Below are 11,039 nucleotides of genomic sequence, written 5' to 3' on the forward strand. Positions count from 1 at the left end.
TCGCTAGAGAAGGCTTTTCTCACCGAGGGCGCGTCGTCCCCCAACCCCAGCAGAAACACCCCATCGGGCCCGCGGAGCCACGTGGAGACACTTCCGAGGGAACACGGGGGGGCCCGGGGGAGGACCCGACCGGGACAGGGTCAAGCACAGGGTGGACACAACAGGCGCTCGCGATAGGGGCCGTTCGAGAGAGAGAGATTGCGCGGGAGGAGCGAGCCCGTGCCGCCTCTGGGCTTCGTCCTCTTGCCTCACCGGGGGCCTCGTCCACAGTTAACTAAAAGAGAGCCCGCGGTGTTGCGTCGGGAACACCGGCACGACGCAAGACGGAAAAAAGAAAAAAAAAAACACTACAATAACGGAAGAACAGGCGGCAGCAAAAACAAATCAACTCTCACGGTCAGCCAGCGGCCGGCACCCGCTGACTCGGCCCCGTCGCGGTCGCCCGCGCGGCACACGTTGCGAGGGCCCGGCCCCCCCTCCCGCGAGGGGGGACGGGCGTGCCTTCCCCTTATCCGGCCAGACTCCCCCGGGGCTCCCCTCCAGCGCACCGCCGACAGCGGCGGCCCGGCGGGGGGCTCGCGGGGAGCGGGAAACGACACCACCAGCTCGGCCTCAGGCACCTGCAGGACAGCCCGGAGCGCTCCAGGGGCACCCGCCGAGGGCCAAGGCGAAACAGCGACCGCACGCCCAACGGGGGAGGCGCGTGCGGCGCGACGACGGGACGCCCCCTCCCCGCCGCGAGGAGGGGCGCCCGCGACAACGCAAGCCGGGAAAGGCGAGCGGAGGGTGTCCGCTGCGTCAGAGAGACCACGGGCGTGACACCGAGGTCGGGCCGGGTTCCGCACCCCTTCCCTTCCACGCACCGCCGTCGGACGGGGAGGAGAGGAGAGGGGCCCGCGGGCAGAGCGAGAAGAGCGGTCCCATTCGCCAAGGAATGTCCGTCCCTCGGCTGGCGCGGCTTAGGCCCGGCCCGGGAGAGCGCGACGTCACCACATCGATCGGACGGCAACAAAAAACGGGGCGAGAAGAAGGGAAACGTGGCGGGGACAACCGTCCGGAGCACGAGCCTGCGCTTCAGCCTCGCCACGTAAAGCCCTTCGCTCTCTTCTCACGCGGAGGAGGAAGACCACGGTCCGCGGGGACGGGGCCCGAGACGTACAGCAGCCGGCGCGCGCAGGCCCGAGGCGTACGGCTTTCGCTCGTGCGGCCGGGGACGTGGGGGGAGTCAGGCTCCGGGTCGCGGCCGAGAACCTCCCGGGGACACCCCCCGTCGTCCAATCACCCGAGGACAGCGTGTCCACAGTCATCTCGTGGTACAAAATGCCAACTTTAGGCAAAACACGGACGGTGCCCGGTGACGGGGGCCTCTGTCTACAGGTCACGCCTGACTCCCGGAAGCGAGTCGCGGCCACAGGAGACCCCACGGGACCCCATCGCCACCAAAGAAGGGCGGGGGGGGGGGGGGGGGGGGGTTGGACGGGACTATCTGGTCGACCCCCCAAAGCCAGTAAAGAGAGCGTGCCACGGACAGGCGGCAGCAAGAGGGAGAGGGCCGGGCCGTCCACGGCCTCCCTCACCACTTGGCACGCCTGGGCAACGGCCCGGTCAAACGTGCTTCCGAGTCGGGACTTTGAAAAAATTCCGCCCGGCGCCTAGAACCACCGTGTCGTTGGAAGGCCCGGCCGCGGCGTCGGCGCAAGCCCGCTCGCGGAAAAACGAAGAAACGTTATCTGACGACCGGGACCACGAGTGCGCTCGTACCGACCCGCCTCGCCCTCCGCCGTCCTCCACGCACCGCCCGTGCCGGCCCCCACCTACGGAGCTCCGCGACTCGGATAACGGCCCCAAAGTCGAGCCCGGTGACCGCGGCACACTCGGGCACACGCCCGCCCGCGCAGCCCGGGCGACCACTGAACGCGCGCACGCTCCCGCCTCAGAATCGGGACTTTGAAAAATTTCGCGGAAGGCGCCTCTGACGGACGGACGGACGGACGGACCCGCAGGAGCGGACGCGGACACACGGCACCAGTCGCCCGGCACGTCGCGCAGGCACGCGCCCGCGCCGAAATCAATAGAAGCGGGAGGTGGGGGGGGGGGGGGGGCGCCTCGGGCAGGACGGCGTCCCGGCACAAGCCACCCTCTCCCCGGCTACGCCCGCGGCGGCGGCCCCGGTCGGTCCCCGCGGAGGGGCGACAGCGAGTGCCGGGCCACACGTCGCGGCGGCGCCGGCGGCGGCGGGCACTCACTCCTTCAATGGCCCCGCCGCAGGTCCAATCTCCGGAGAACCGGACAGGCACCGACGGAGCGGCGCGAGCCAACCTCTGCGGCTACGCCCGCGGCGGCGGCCCCGGTCGGTCCCCGCGGAGGGGTAACAGAGTGCTGGTCGACCCGCCCTAGCGGCCCACCTCCCCAGAGGCGGCAGCCACTCACTCCTTCAGCATTGCTGCAGGTCCAATCTCCGGAGAACGGGCCGCGTACCGACGGACCGGCGCCGCCGGCAAGATCCCGACAGCGCCGCCGGCACCCTGGAAGTTGGCCTCGGGCACTGCAGCCGCTTCCCCTCCCTAGATGCTCCGCAAGGAAGAAACGATATAAAAGCGGCCGCCAGGTGGCTCCCGACAAGCGGCGCGAACCTCAGCGGGACGGATCCGGATCTCGGGCCGGCAAGGGCGTCCCGCCGCCCGCCCGGAGGGCCGATCGCGTCCCGGGCCCCCACCCCCAACCCCCTCCGGGACGGCACGGCGCCACCGAACGCGGGGGCGGGGGGGGGGGGGGGGGGGGGAGGGCCTAGGATAATCTTTTTCTCGGAGGATGGCCGGAACAAACACGGGGGCGGGCCGAGCGGGCCATTCGAAAGTGAAAGACTTCCTCGGAGTCGCACACCACCACTACCCACCCACCCCCCCCCCCCCCCACACACACACACACACACACACACACCCCGCAGGCCCAAGACGTCCCGGCGCCTGCCTCCCTCTCTCCCTCTCTCCCTCTCTCCCTTCCCGGGAGACATTAAAAAAAAAATTTTATTAAATATTTTATTGATGTTTTACAGAGAGGAAGGGAGAGGGATAGAAACATCCACGAGAGAAACATCGAGCAGCTAGCTGCCTCCTGCACACCTCCTACTGGGGATGTGCCCGAAACCAAGGTACATGCCCTTGACCGGAATCGAACCTGGGACACACACACACACACACACACACACACCCCCCGCTGCCCCCCACCCCCACCCCCGCCCCACCCCCGTCGAGTCCGCAGGCCAACGCTCCATCCACTGAGCCAAACCAGTTAGGGCACAAAAACACTTTGGCCGCCAAGGAGCTGAAACCTACATGAGGCAGTACTCACGGATCGTCTCGTCTTTTCTCTCTCTCTCTCTCTCTCTCTCTCTCTCAATTATTGGGGAGACACCGGTTCATTAAACCATACGGGCTTTAAAGTAAAATAAAAAATGAATAAATCAGATATGAATAAATAGGAATCTTTGTATGGAACTAAACAAAAAACAACAACAAAAACATTCAGGTTATTCAAGTGGACAACTCAAGAAAATATCATCTGAATACATACATACATACATACCACATCCAGGGTGCAAGCGGGAAGCATCATCGAAATGCTAGGGCAAAAAAATCTATTTTTTTAAAAGGCTCCCAAAGAATGAATAAACAACTGGAACAACAACTCTCTCTCTCTCTCTCTCTCTCTCTCTCTCTCTCTTTCTATCTCTCCCTCCTTCCCTTCCTCCCACTCCCTTCCAACCCTCTTTAAAAAACCAAACAAACAAACTAGCCCTAGCCGGTTTGGCTTGGTGGATAGTACGTCAGCCTGCGGAATGAAGGGTCCCAGGTTTGATTCCGGTCAAGGGCACATGCCTGGGTTGTGGGCTCGATCCCCAGTACGGGGTGATGGGGTGTGCAAGAGGCAGCCGATCGATCCATGATTCTCTCTCATCACTGATGTCTCTCTCTCTCTCTCTCTCTCCCACTCCCTCCCTGCCTCCCTCCCTCCCTCTCCCTTCCTCTCTGAAATCAATGAAAATATATTTTTTAAAAGATCAGGAATCAGTGTAGAACGGTGTGTGAAAACACTTGGCATTCACTTCTAAATGGCAGGAAACAGAGTGATAGTGTTGTAAAAAACTTGCTATATAAAGCAGCACACTGTAGAACAGTATTTGACACCACTTGGAATTCACATCTAAATGGCTGGAAACTATCTAAAATTGTTCGCAATCACTTCAAAATCACTGATCTAGATCAGGAAGCAGTGTAGGACAGTGTCGGGCAACACTTGGGAATCACTTCTAAAGTGCAGGACACTGTACAACAGTTTTGGAAACCACTTGAAAATTCACTTACAAATGGCAGGAAACGGTGCAAAAGTGTTTGAAAACACTTGGAAGTCACTGGTAGCGTTCTAAGATGCCAGAGAGGAAAATGTCACCGAGGCCAAAATCTTACCTCCACCTTCTTAGGGTTTGTGGAGGAGGCGGCCCTGAAAAATTCACCTGACACACGGGGGGGGGGGTGGGGGGGGGGGGCAGGGAGACATGAGGGCAACGTTTTCTTTCCCTCAAGTGTCTGATGTGACAAGGGGAGCGCTCCTAAGGAGACCGTGGAAGAGCCGCATCCACGCTTTTTCAGACTGGGTTGAAAAGAGAGGGGCGATTGTGGGCAAGCCACTTAGTAGGCGGGGAGGCGAAAGGAGAGATGAGGGAGGCCCGTTCCTACAGATTCCTCTGCCTCTCAGCTGGCTTCCTGTCTAAAGTGCAAAAAACGAGTCCCCGTGTGCGCTCGTCGTCATCTCTCCCCCCACCCCCGCCCCCTCCATCTTTATGTCCAGTTGGAGTCTTTTTTGCCATCTGGCCACTTTGGAATATTGTCTCTGGCTCGCCTGAGCGGCTGCGGTGGCGGCATAGTCACTTCAGGAAGGAAAGGAGAAGATCGGCTTGGTTCCAGGCACCGAATTGTGGCAGAGGCAGGAGGGCGGGGGGGTCGGGGGGACGGGGGGGGGGACGGACAGGAGTCATTCGCTGAGCGGGCCCCCAACGTATTTCTAAGACAGTGAGCGACTCTGGTAAGGGCATGCGGTAGGAGGAGAGCAGCTGGAGTTCTGTTTGTTGGCTGGGGGCTTGCAGGGGATGGGGAGGGCCTGGGGTCCGTTTGCTCCTTTGTTGATGTCTCTTTCTTTCTTTCTTTCTTTCTTTCTTTTTCTTTCTTTCTCTTTCTCTTTTTTAAAACAAAGGTGAAGAACTCTTCGGGTGGAGGTATTTCTGCAAAAAAGTCTGGCAGGACAGGACATGGGGGTATGCGGGCCAGGCCAGGCCATTGACCAGAAAACGCAAAGGATCTGTAGTGGGTCTGACTAGCACCCTTCCTTTAAGAAACAGGAAGACAGGGGAGTTTCTCTCGGGGTCCCTCCCTCTCCCCTCCTCCCCCACCCCCGCCACACACACACACAAACACACACACACACACACACTCACACTCACACGCACACTCACACACAGTGGCACCCGAGTAGCAAGAGGTTTCCAGAATGAACTGAATTCCAGGGCCTAGCCAGGCAGCCACGCCGCACCAAGGGAAAGGCCATATAAAAACGGCCGCCAGGTGGCGCGCGAACACCAGCGAGAACGTCAGTGGGGCGGCTCCGGGGCCGTGGGCCCGGGCCCGGCCCGGCCCGGGCGGGAGCCCCGCCGCCCGCTGTGTGTGTGTTTGGGGGGAGGAGGGGGGGCAGGGGGCAAGGGTGGCCGATCCCCTCCCCGCGCCCACCTCTCCAGTGGGACCGTGTCGGCCCGGGCCCCTGGCGGGCGGCGGGGCGGCGGGGCGGGGCGGGGGCTCCACCACCTGAGGTTTGCCCAGGAAGGCCCCGTGCGTGCGCGCGCGCGGGCGCACCCACGCACACACACCGCCTGGCACCGGAAGGGGGACTGGAAAAGTTTTTTGGGGGGTGGGGCCTGACAGAGGACCGAGAGGACGTACCCAGAACACTTTTTGCGGGCCCGGGACCTTCAAAACCTCAAGGGGAGCGGGGGGGCGGGGGGGGGGGGGGGGGGCGGGCGTGTGTGTGTCACGACAATGAAGACCTAAAGGCGGCGAGTATTCACGGGGCGACAACGGAGGAATCATTTTCTCTGCTTCCTTTCAGTTATTATGTTTTTTCCGGAATTGAATTTATTGGGGGACACATCGGTGAATAAAATGAAATGAAATGCAATAGGATAAAATGAAAGGTGCATTGTGGATGAAAAGGGGCCACATATTGCCCTGCCCAGCTTGACTCAGTGGATAGAGCGTCAGACTTAACTGTACGATAAATGAATATTTATCTTTTTTATATATATTTTATTGATTTTTTACAGAGAGGAAGGGAGAGGGACAGAGAGTTCGATAAATCGATGAGAGAGAACCATCGATCAGCTGCCTCCTGCACATCTCCTACTGAGGATGTGCCCCCAACCCAGGTACATGCCCTTGACCGGAATCGAACCTGGGACCTTTCAGCCCGCAGGCCCGCAGGCCAACGCTCTATCCACTGAGCGAAACCGGTTAGGGCGGGTCACATGTCTTTGGACTAGTGAATGACAAGAGGTAACTAGTCACTTCCCTTTTTTCCAGTGCTCTTGGGGCACAGCCCAGAGTCCCAGGGCAGAGACCACATTGTCACTGTTGTCATGTTAATTTTTGACCGCTCACTATCATTTTACAGCTTACCAAACCGCCCCCCCTCCCCCCTCCCCGCCCCTTTGCTTTCTCCCACCTCCCTCATCTATCATCACTGGATTTCATGGAACCCACTGGTCAACAGCAGGAAAGAGTGTAGAACAGTGTTTGAAACCACTTACAAGTCTCATCCTTGGATGGTGATTTATAAAAATAGGTCAAAGACATGCTTGTGGACTTTGGGCTTTGCTGTGCTGTGTATCTATGCAGAGGCAGGGTGCTTTTAAACTCCTATATGATGACTTTAGTTTATCCTTCAGCCCTGGTCTGGCCTCCGGACTTTGTTATCTAGGCCTTGGAAAGGCCTCCTCCCTGCCTTGAAAAGAATAGATTTTTAATTCCTTGAGATTCTGCTTCCCGGCAATTGCCAACAGTCTGGTTCAAATAAACTCATCACAGAAATTATTTACAGGTTTGCGTGTTTCTCAGGTTAATGGTATGGAACTCCAAGAAAACACACACACCCCACACACACCACACACCACACACCACACACACACACACACACACACACACACACACACATACATGCAAGTTTTTCAAGTGTACAACTCAACGAAACATCACCTGAATACAGCACCCAAAGTATAAAAAGTATAAAGTCTCTTTCTGTCACCATTTACCGCCCCCCCCCCCCCCCCGTTTCTTTCTCTTTGGCTTTCTTTTGTGTTCCACCCTTCCACTACCCCCCACCACCCCAAATCTATGATTTTCAACGTAGGGAGGAGGCCTTTCTGTTGTAATGTACCCCTCGAATCACAGAAGGACGCCTCAAGAAGTCGAATTAAAGAGTCACATTTATTGCAATCCGGGACTATGAGGGGACATTCCCAAATCTCATAGCAATAAGATGGTGGCAAAACCAGACTTATATAGGCAAAAATCACAAAGGTATTGATTACATCCCAGGGTTTGGAATGAGGCACCTGGCTCGCAAAAACGCAGAATTAAGCATGTTAATTACAGTTTCGGGTCTCGGGGTCACTGAATTGACAGAAATACATTATCTAGAGCCTTTGGGTAACCTGGGTTAAACTTAGGCATGTTATCTAAATTACAGTTCTGGGTCTCCGGATCACTGAGTTGATAGAAACACATTATCTAGAGCCATCGAGGCACTTTAGAGTAATTGCACTGTCCTGGTCTTAGGACCACTGAGTCAACTGGAATGCACCACCTATGGCCACTAAAACAATTTAGGGTAATTGTGCTGTCCTGTTTCCCGGGTACAGAAGAATGTGCTTCGATAACCAGTAAGATCACAATCAATGGGATTGTCATTCAATCAATAAGGCATTCAATGAGTGGGATGATTTATACAATTCAGAAAATCAAAATAACCTGTCCATTGTTAAACAAAGCAAATAGGTACCATACTTCATTTCCAAGGCCTACAAACAAAGCAACAAAGCCAGGAAGCCATACAGGCAATAAACGATAACCTGGACCACATCTGCCACTGCCTATGTATATATATATATATATATATATATATATATATATATATATATGTATATGTATATATTCACCAGAAAGACCAAAGACAAGACAACAAGCAGGTGGGTGTGGGGAACATTGGTGCAATGTCATGTGGTTGTGGATTTTAGCGTGACTCGCCTTACGAATGACAAGAAAGTGTGTGTGTGGGGGGGGGGGGGGGGGCGGCGCCCTGTAGTATGTGTGTTTGAAATGAGGTAAATCTGGATGAGGCCTTGTCCATGAAATGTACAAAATCAATCAATTTGGCCCTGGACCGGTGGCTCAGTTGGCTAGAGCGTCTTCCCTTATGCCACTGTTTGTGGTTTCGATCCCCAATCAGGGCACATACAGGAAGCAACAGAGCCCTGGCTGGTGTGGCTCAGTTGGTTGAGCGTCATGTTGCGCATTGAAAGGTCACTGATTCCTTTCCAGGTTTCAGGTTCAATTCCCAGCTGGAGTATGTATTGGAGGCAACTGATAGGTATTCTCTCTCTCTCTCTCTCTCTCTCTCTCTCTCTCTCTCCTCCCCTCCCTCCCTCCCTCCCTCCCTCCCTAAAATCAATAATACACACACACACACACACACACACACACATATATATTTGTTGCTGTTAATCCTCACCCGAGGATATTTTTCCATTGATTTTTAGGGAAAGTGGAGGAGACAGGGCAAGACAGAGGGAAACATCGATGTGAGAGAAACACGTCAATTGGTTGCCTCCGACCAGGGCCAGGGCCCAAAGAACCTGCCACCAAGGCCCATGATCTTGGCCTGAATCGGACCTGGGACCCTTTGGTCCACAGGCTGGCCAACGCTCAATGCACTGAACCAAACAGGCTAGGGGAAAATTATATATATATATATATATATATATATATATATATATATATATATATATATTTTTTTTTTTTTTTTTTTTTTTTTTTTTTTTTACTGTACCCAGCCACGCATTGCTGTGGCTCAGTCTGGTTAAATGGAAAAGAAAGAAAAGAGAAAGCACACGTTTCTAATACGCTTAATTTCACAATGCCTGTGGGTATGCAACATTTTGTGTTGTTCCATTGTCTGTGCAGATATAGAGATTGTCTGGTTTGCCGACTCTAGAACACGCAACATATAATTGTCCATGTGAGAAGCAATCGACGTCTAGATCTAAACCGCACAATTCTAAAGATTGGCCCTGAGCTTTGTTAACGGTGATTGCAAACGCCAATCGAATCGGGAATTGCAATCTCTTAAATTGAAATGGCATATCCGTTGGAATCATAGGAATGCGAGGAATGAGGACATCTTCACCTTTGAAAGGTCCTGTCAAGATTGTTACTTCTATGACATTGCTCATTAATTTTTTTACTGCAAGCCGCGTGCCTGTCAAAGCTTTGGCTGGTTGACATTTCACAACATGGTAATTGGCGCGCCGATTTTCAATTGCAGTACATGCGGTGGCATCCCTGGCAGATCGAGTGAATTCAAAAATTCTGTTGGATAATTAATCGCTTCATCTGCTTCCACAACAGTGTCGACGGACTTGTATGTGACTGCCTCGCTTTGAATGTTAGACTGAATGATATTGTTAAGTCCATAGACGTCTTTGTTCTTGGCCGCAAGAATAGCTCGTTCACTCAGCCAATCGTGATTCTTACAATTGGTTTGAATATTGGGAAATACTTTTTCAAACAATTCTTCTTTTGACATCACTAAATTGCAGAAGTTATGATGCAATGAAATTCGTCCTGAGGTCAGATCAACCGGCACCTTTCCGTTCCCAATTCCCAGCAATTGATGTGAGACTATCTCAGCTGATGGATCGTTTTGCAGCTGGACATGCATATTTGTGGTTAATTTTATCTGCAATTTATAATTGTAAACAGAAACATTGAAATGGAATCGTAAAATATTTAGTATAGCGTGTGTTGCTTTTACGTCCAACAGATGGCTCTGTTTTTCAAAAAAAGCATGTTTTTACCTGTCACAGGTGTGACATCTATATAATAGTAGGTATATAGGTATATAGAAACACACGAGTATTCGAATGCAACGTTGTGCCAAAATTTCAAAGCAATCGGTGAAGAACTTTCGGAGATTTAAGATTTTGAACAAACGAACATTTGCATTTTTATTTATATATATTTAAAAGCTACCGACGAATGAATAAACAACTTCTCTTTCTCCCTCCCTCTTCCTCCCCCCTCCTCTCCTCCCTTCCACTCTCTCTTTTTTTTCCCACTCTCTCAAAAACAAACAAACAAAAAAAAAAACTAGCCCTAGCTGGTTTGGCTCAGTGGATAGAGCCAAAAGGTCCCAGTTTCGATTCCTGTCGAGGGCACATGCCCGGGATTCGGGCTCGATCCCCAGTACGGGGTGTGTAAGAGGCAGCCGATCCATGATCCTCTCTTATCGTGGATGTTTCAATCTCTCCCTCTCCCTTCCTCTCTGAAATCAATAAAAAATATATATTTTAAAGAACACATCAAGCCCTAGCCGGTTTGGCTCAGCGGATAGAGCATCAGCCTGCGGACTGAAGGGTCTCGGGTTCCATTCTGGCCAAGGGCACATGCTCGGGTTGCAGGCTCAATCCCCAGAAGGGGGCGTGCAAGAAGCAGCCGATCCATGTTCCTCTCTCATCATGGATGTTTCAGTCTCTCTACCTCTCCCTTCCTCTCTAAAATCAACAAAGAAATACATTTTTAAAAAAAAAATACATCAGGAATCAGTGTAGAGCAGTGTTTGACAACACTTGGGAATCACTGCTAAAGAGCGATACACTGTAGAACAGTATTTGATACCACTTGGGATTCACTTCTAAAAGGCTGGAAACTTGCCGAAAC

The sequence above is a fragment of the Myotis yumanensis genome, unplaced genomic scaffold, assembly GCF_028538775.1.
Source record: "Myotis yumanensis isolate MYYU_CA2020_CCGP unplaced genomic scaffold, mMyoYum1.0.hap1 SCAF_163, whole genome shotgun sequence".
Taxonomy (NCBI): domain Eukaryota; kingdom Metazoa; phylum Chordata; class Mammalia; order Chiroptera; family Vespertilionidae; genus Myotis; species Myotis yumanensis.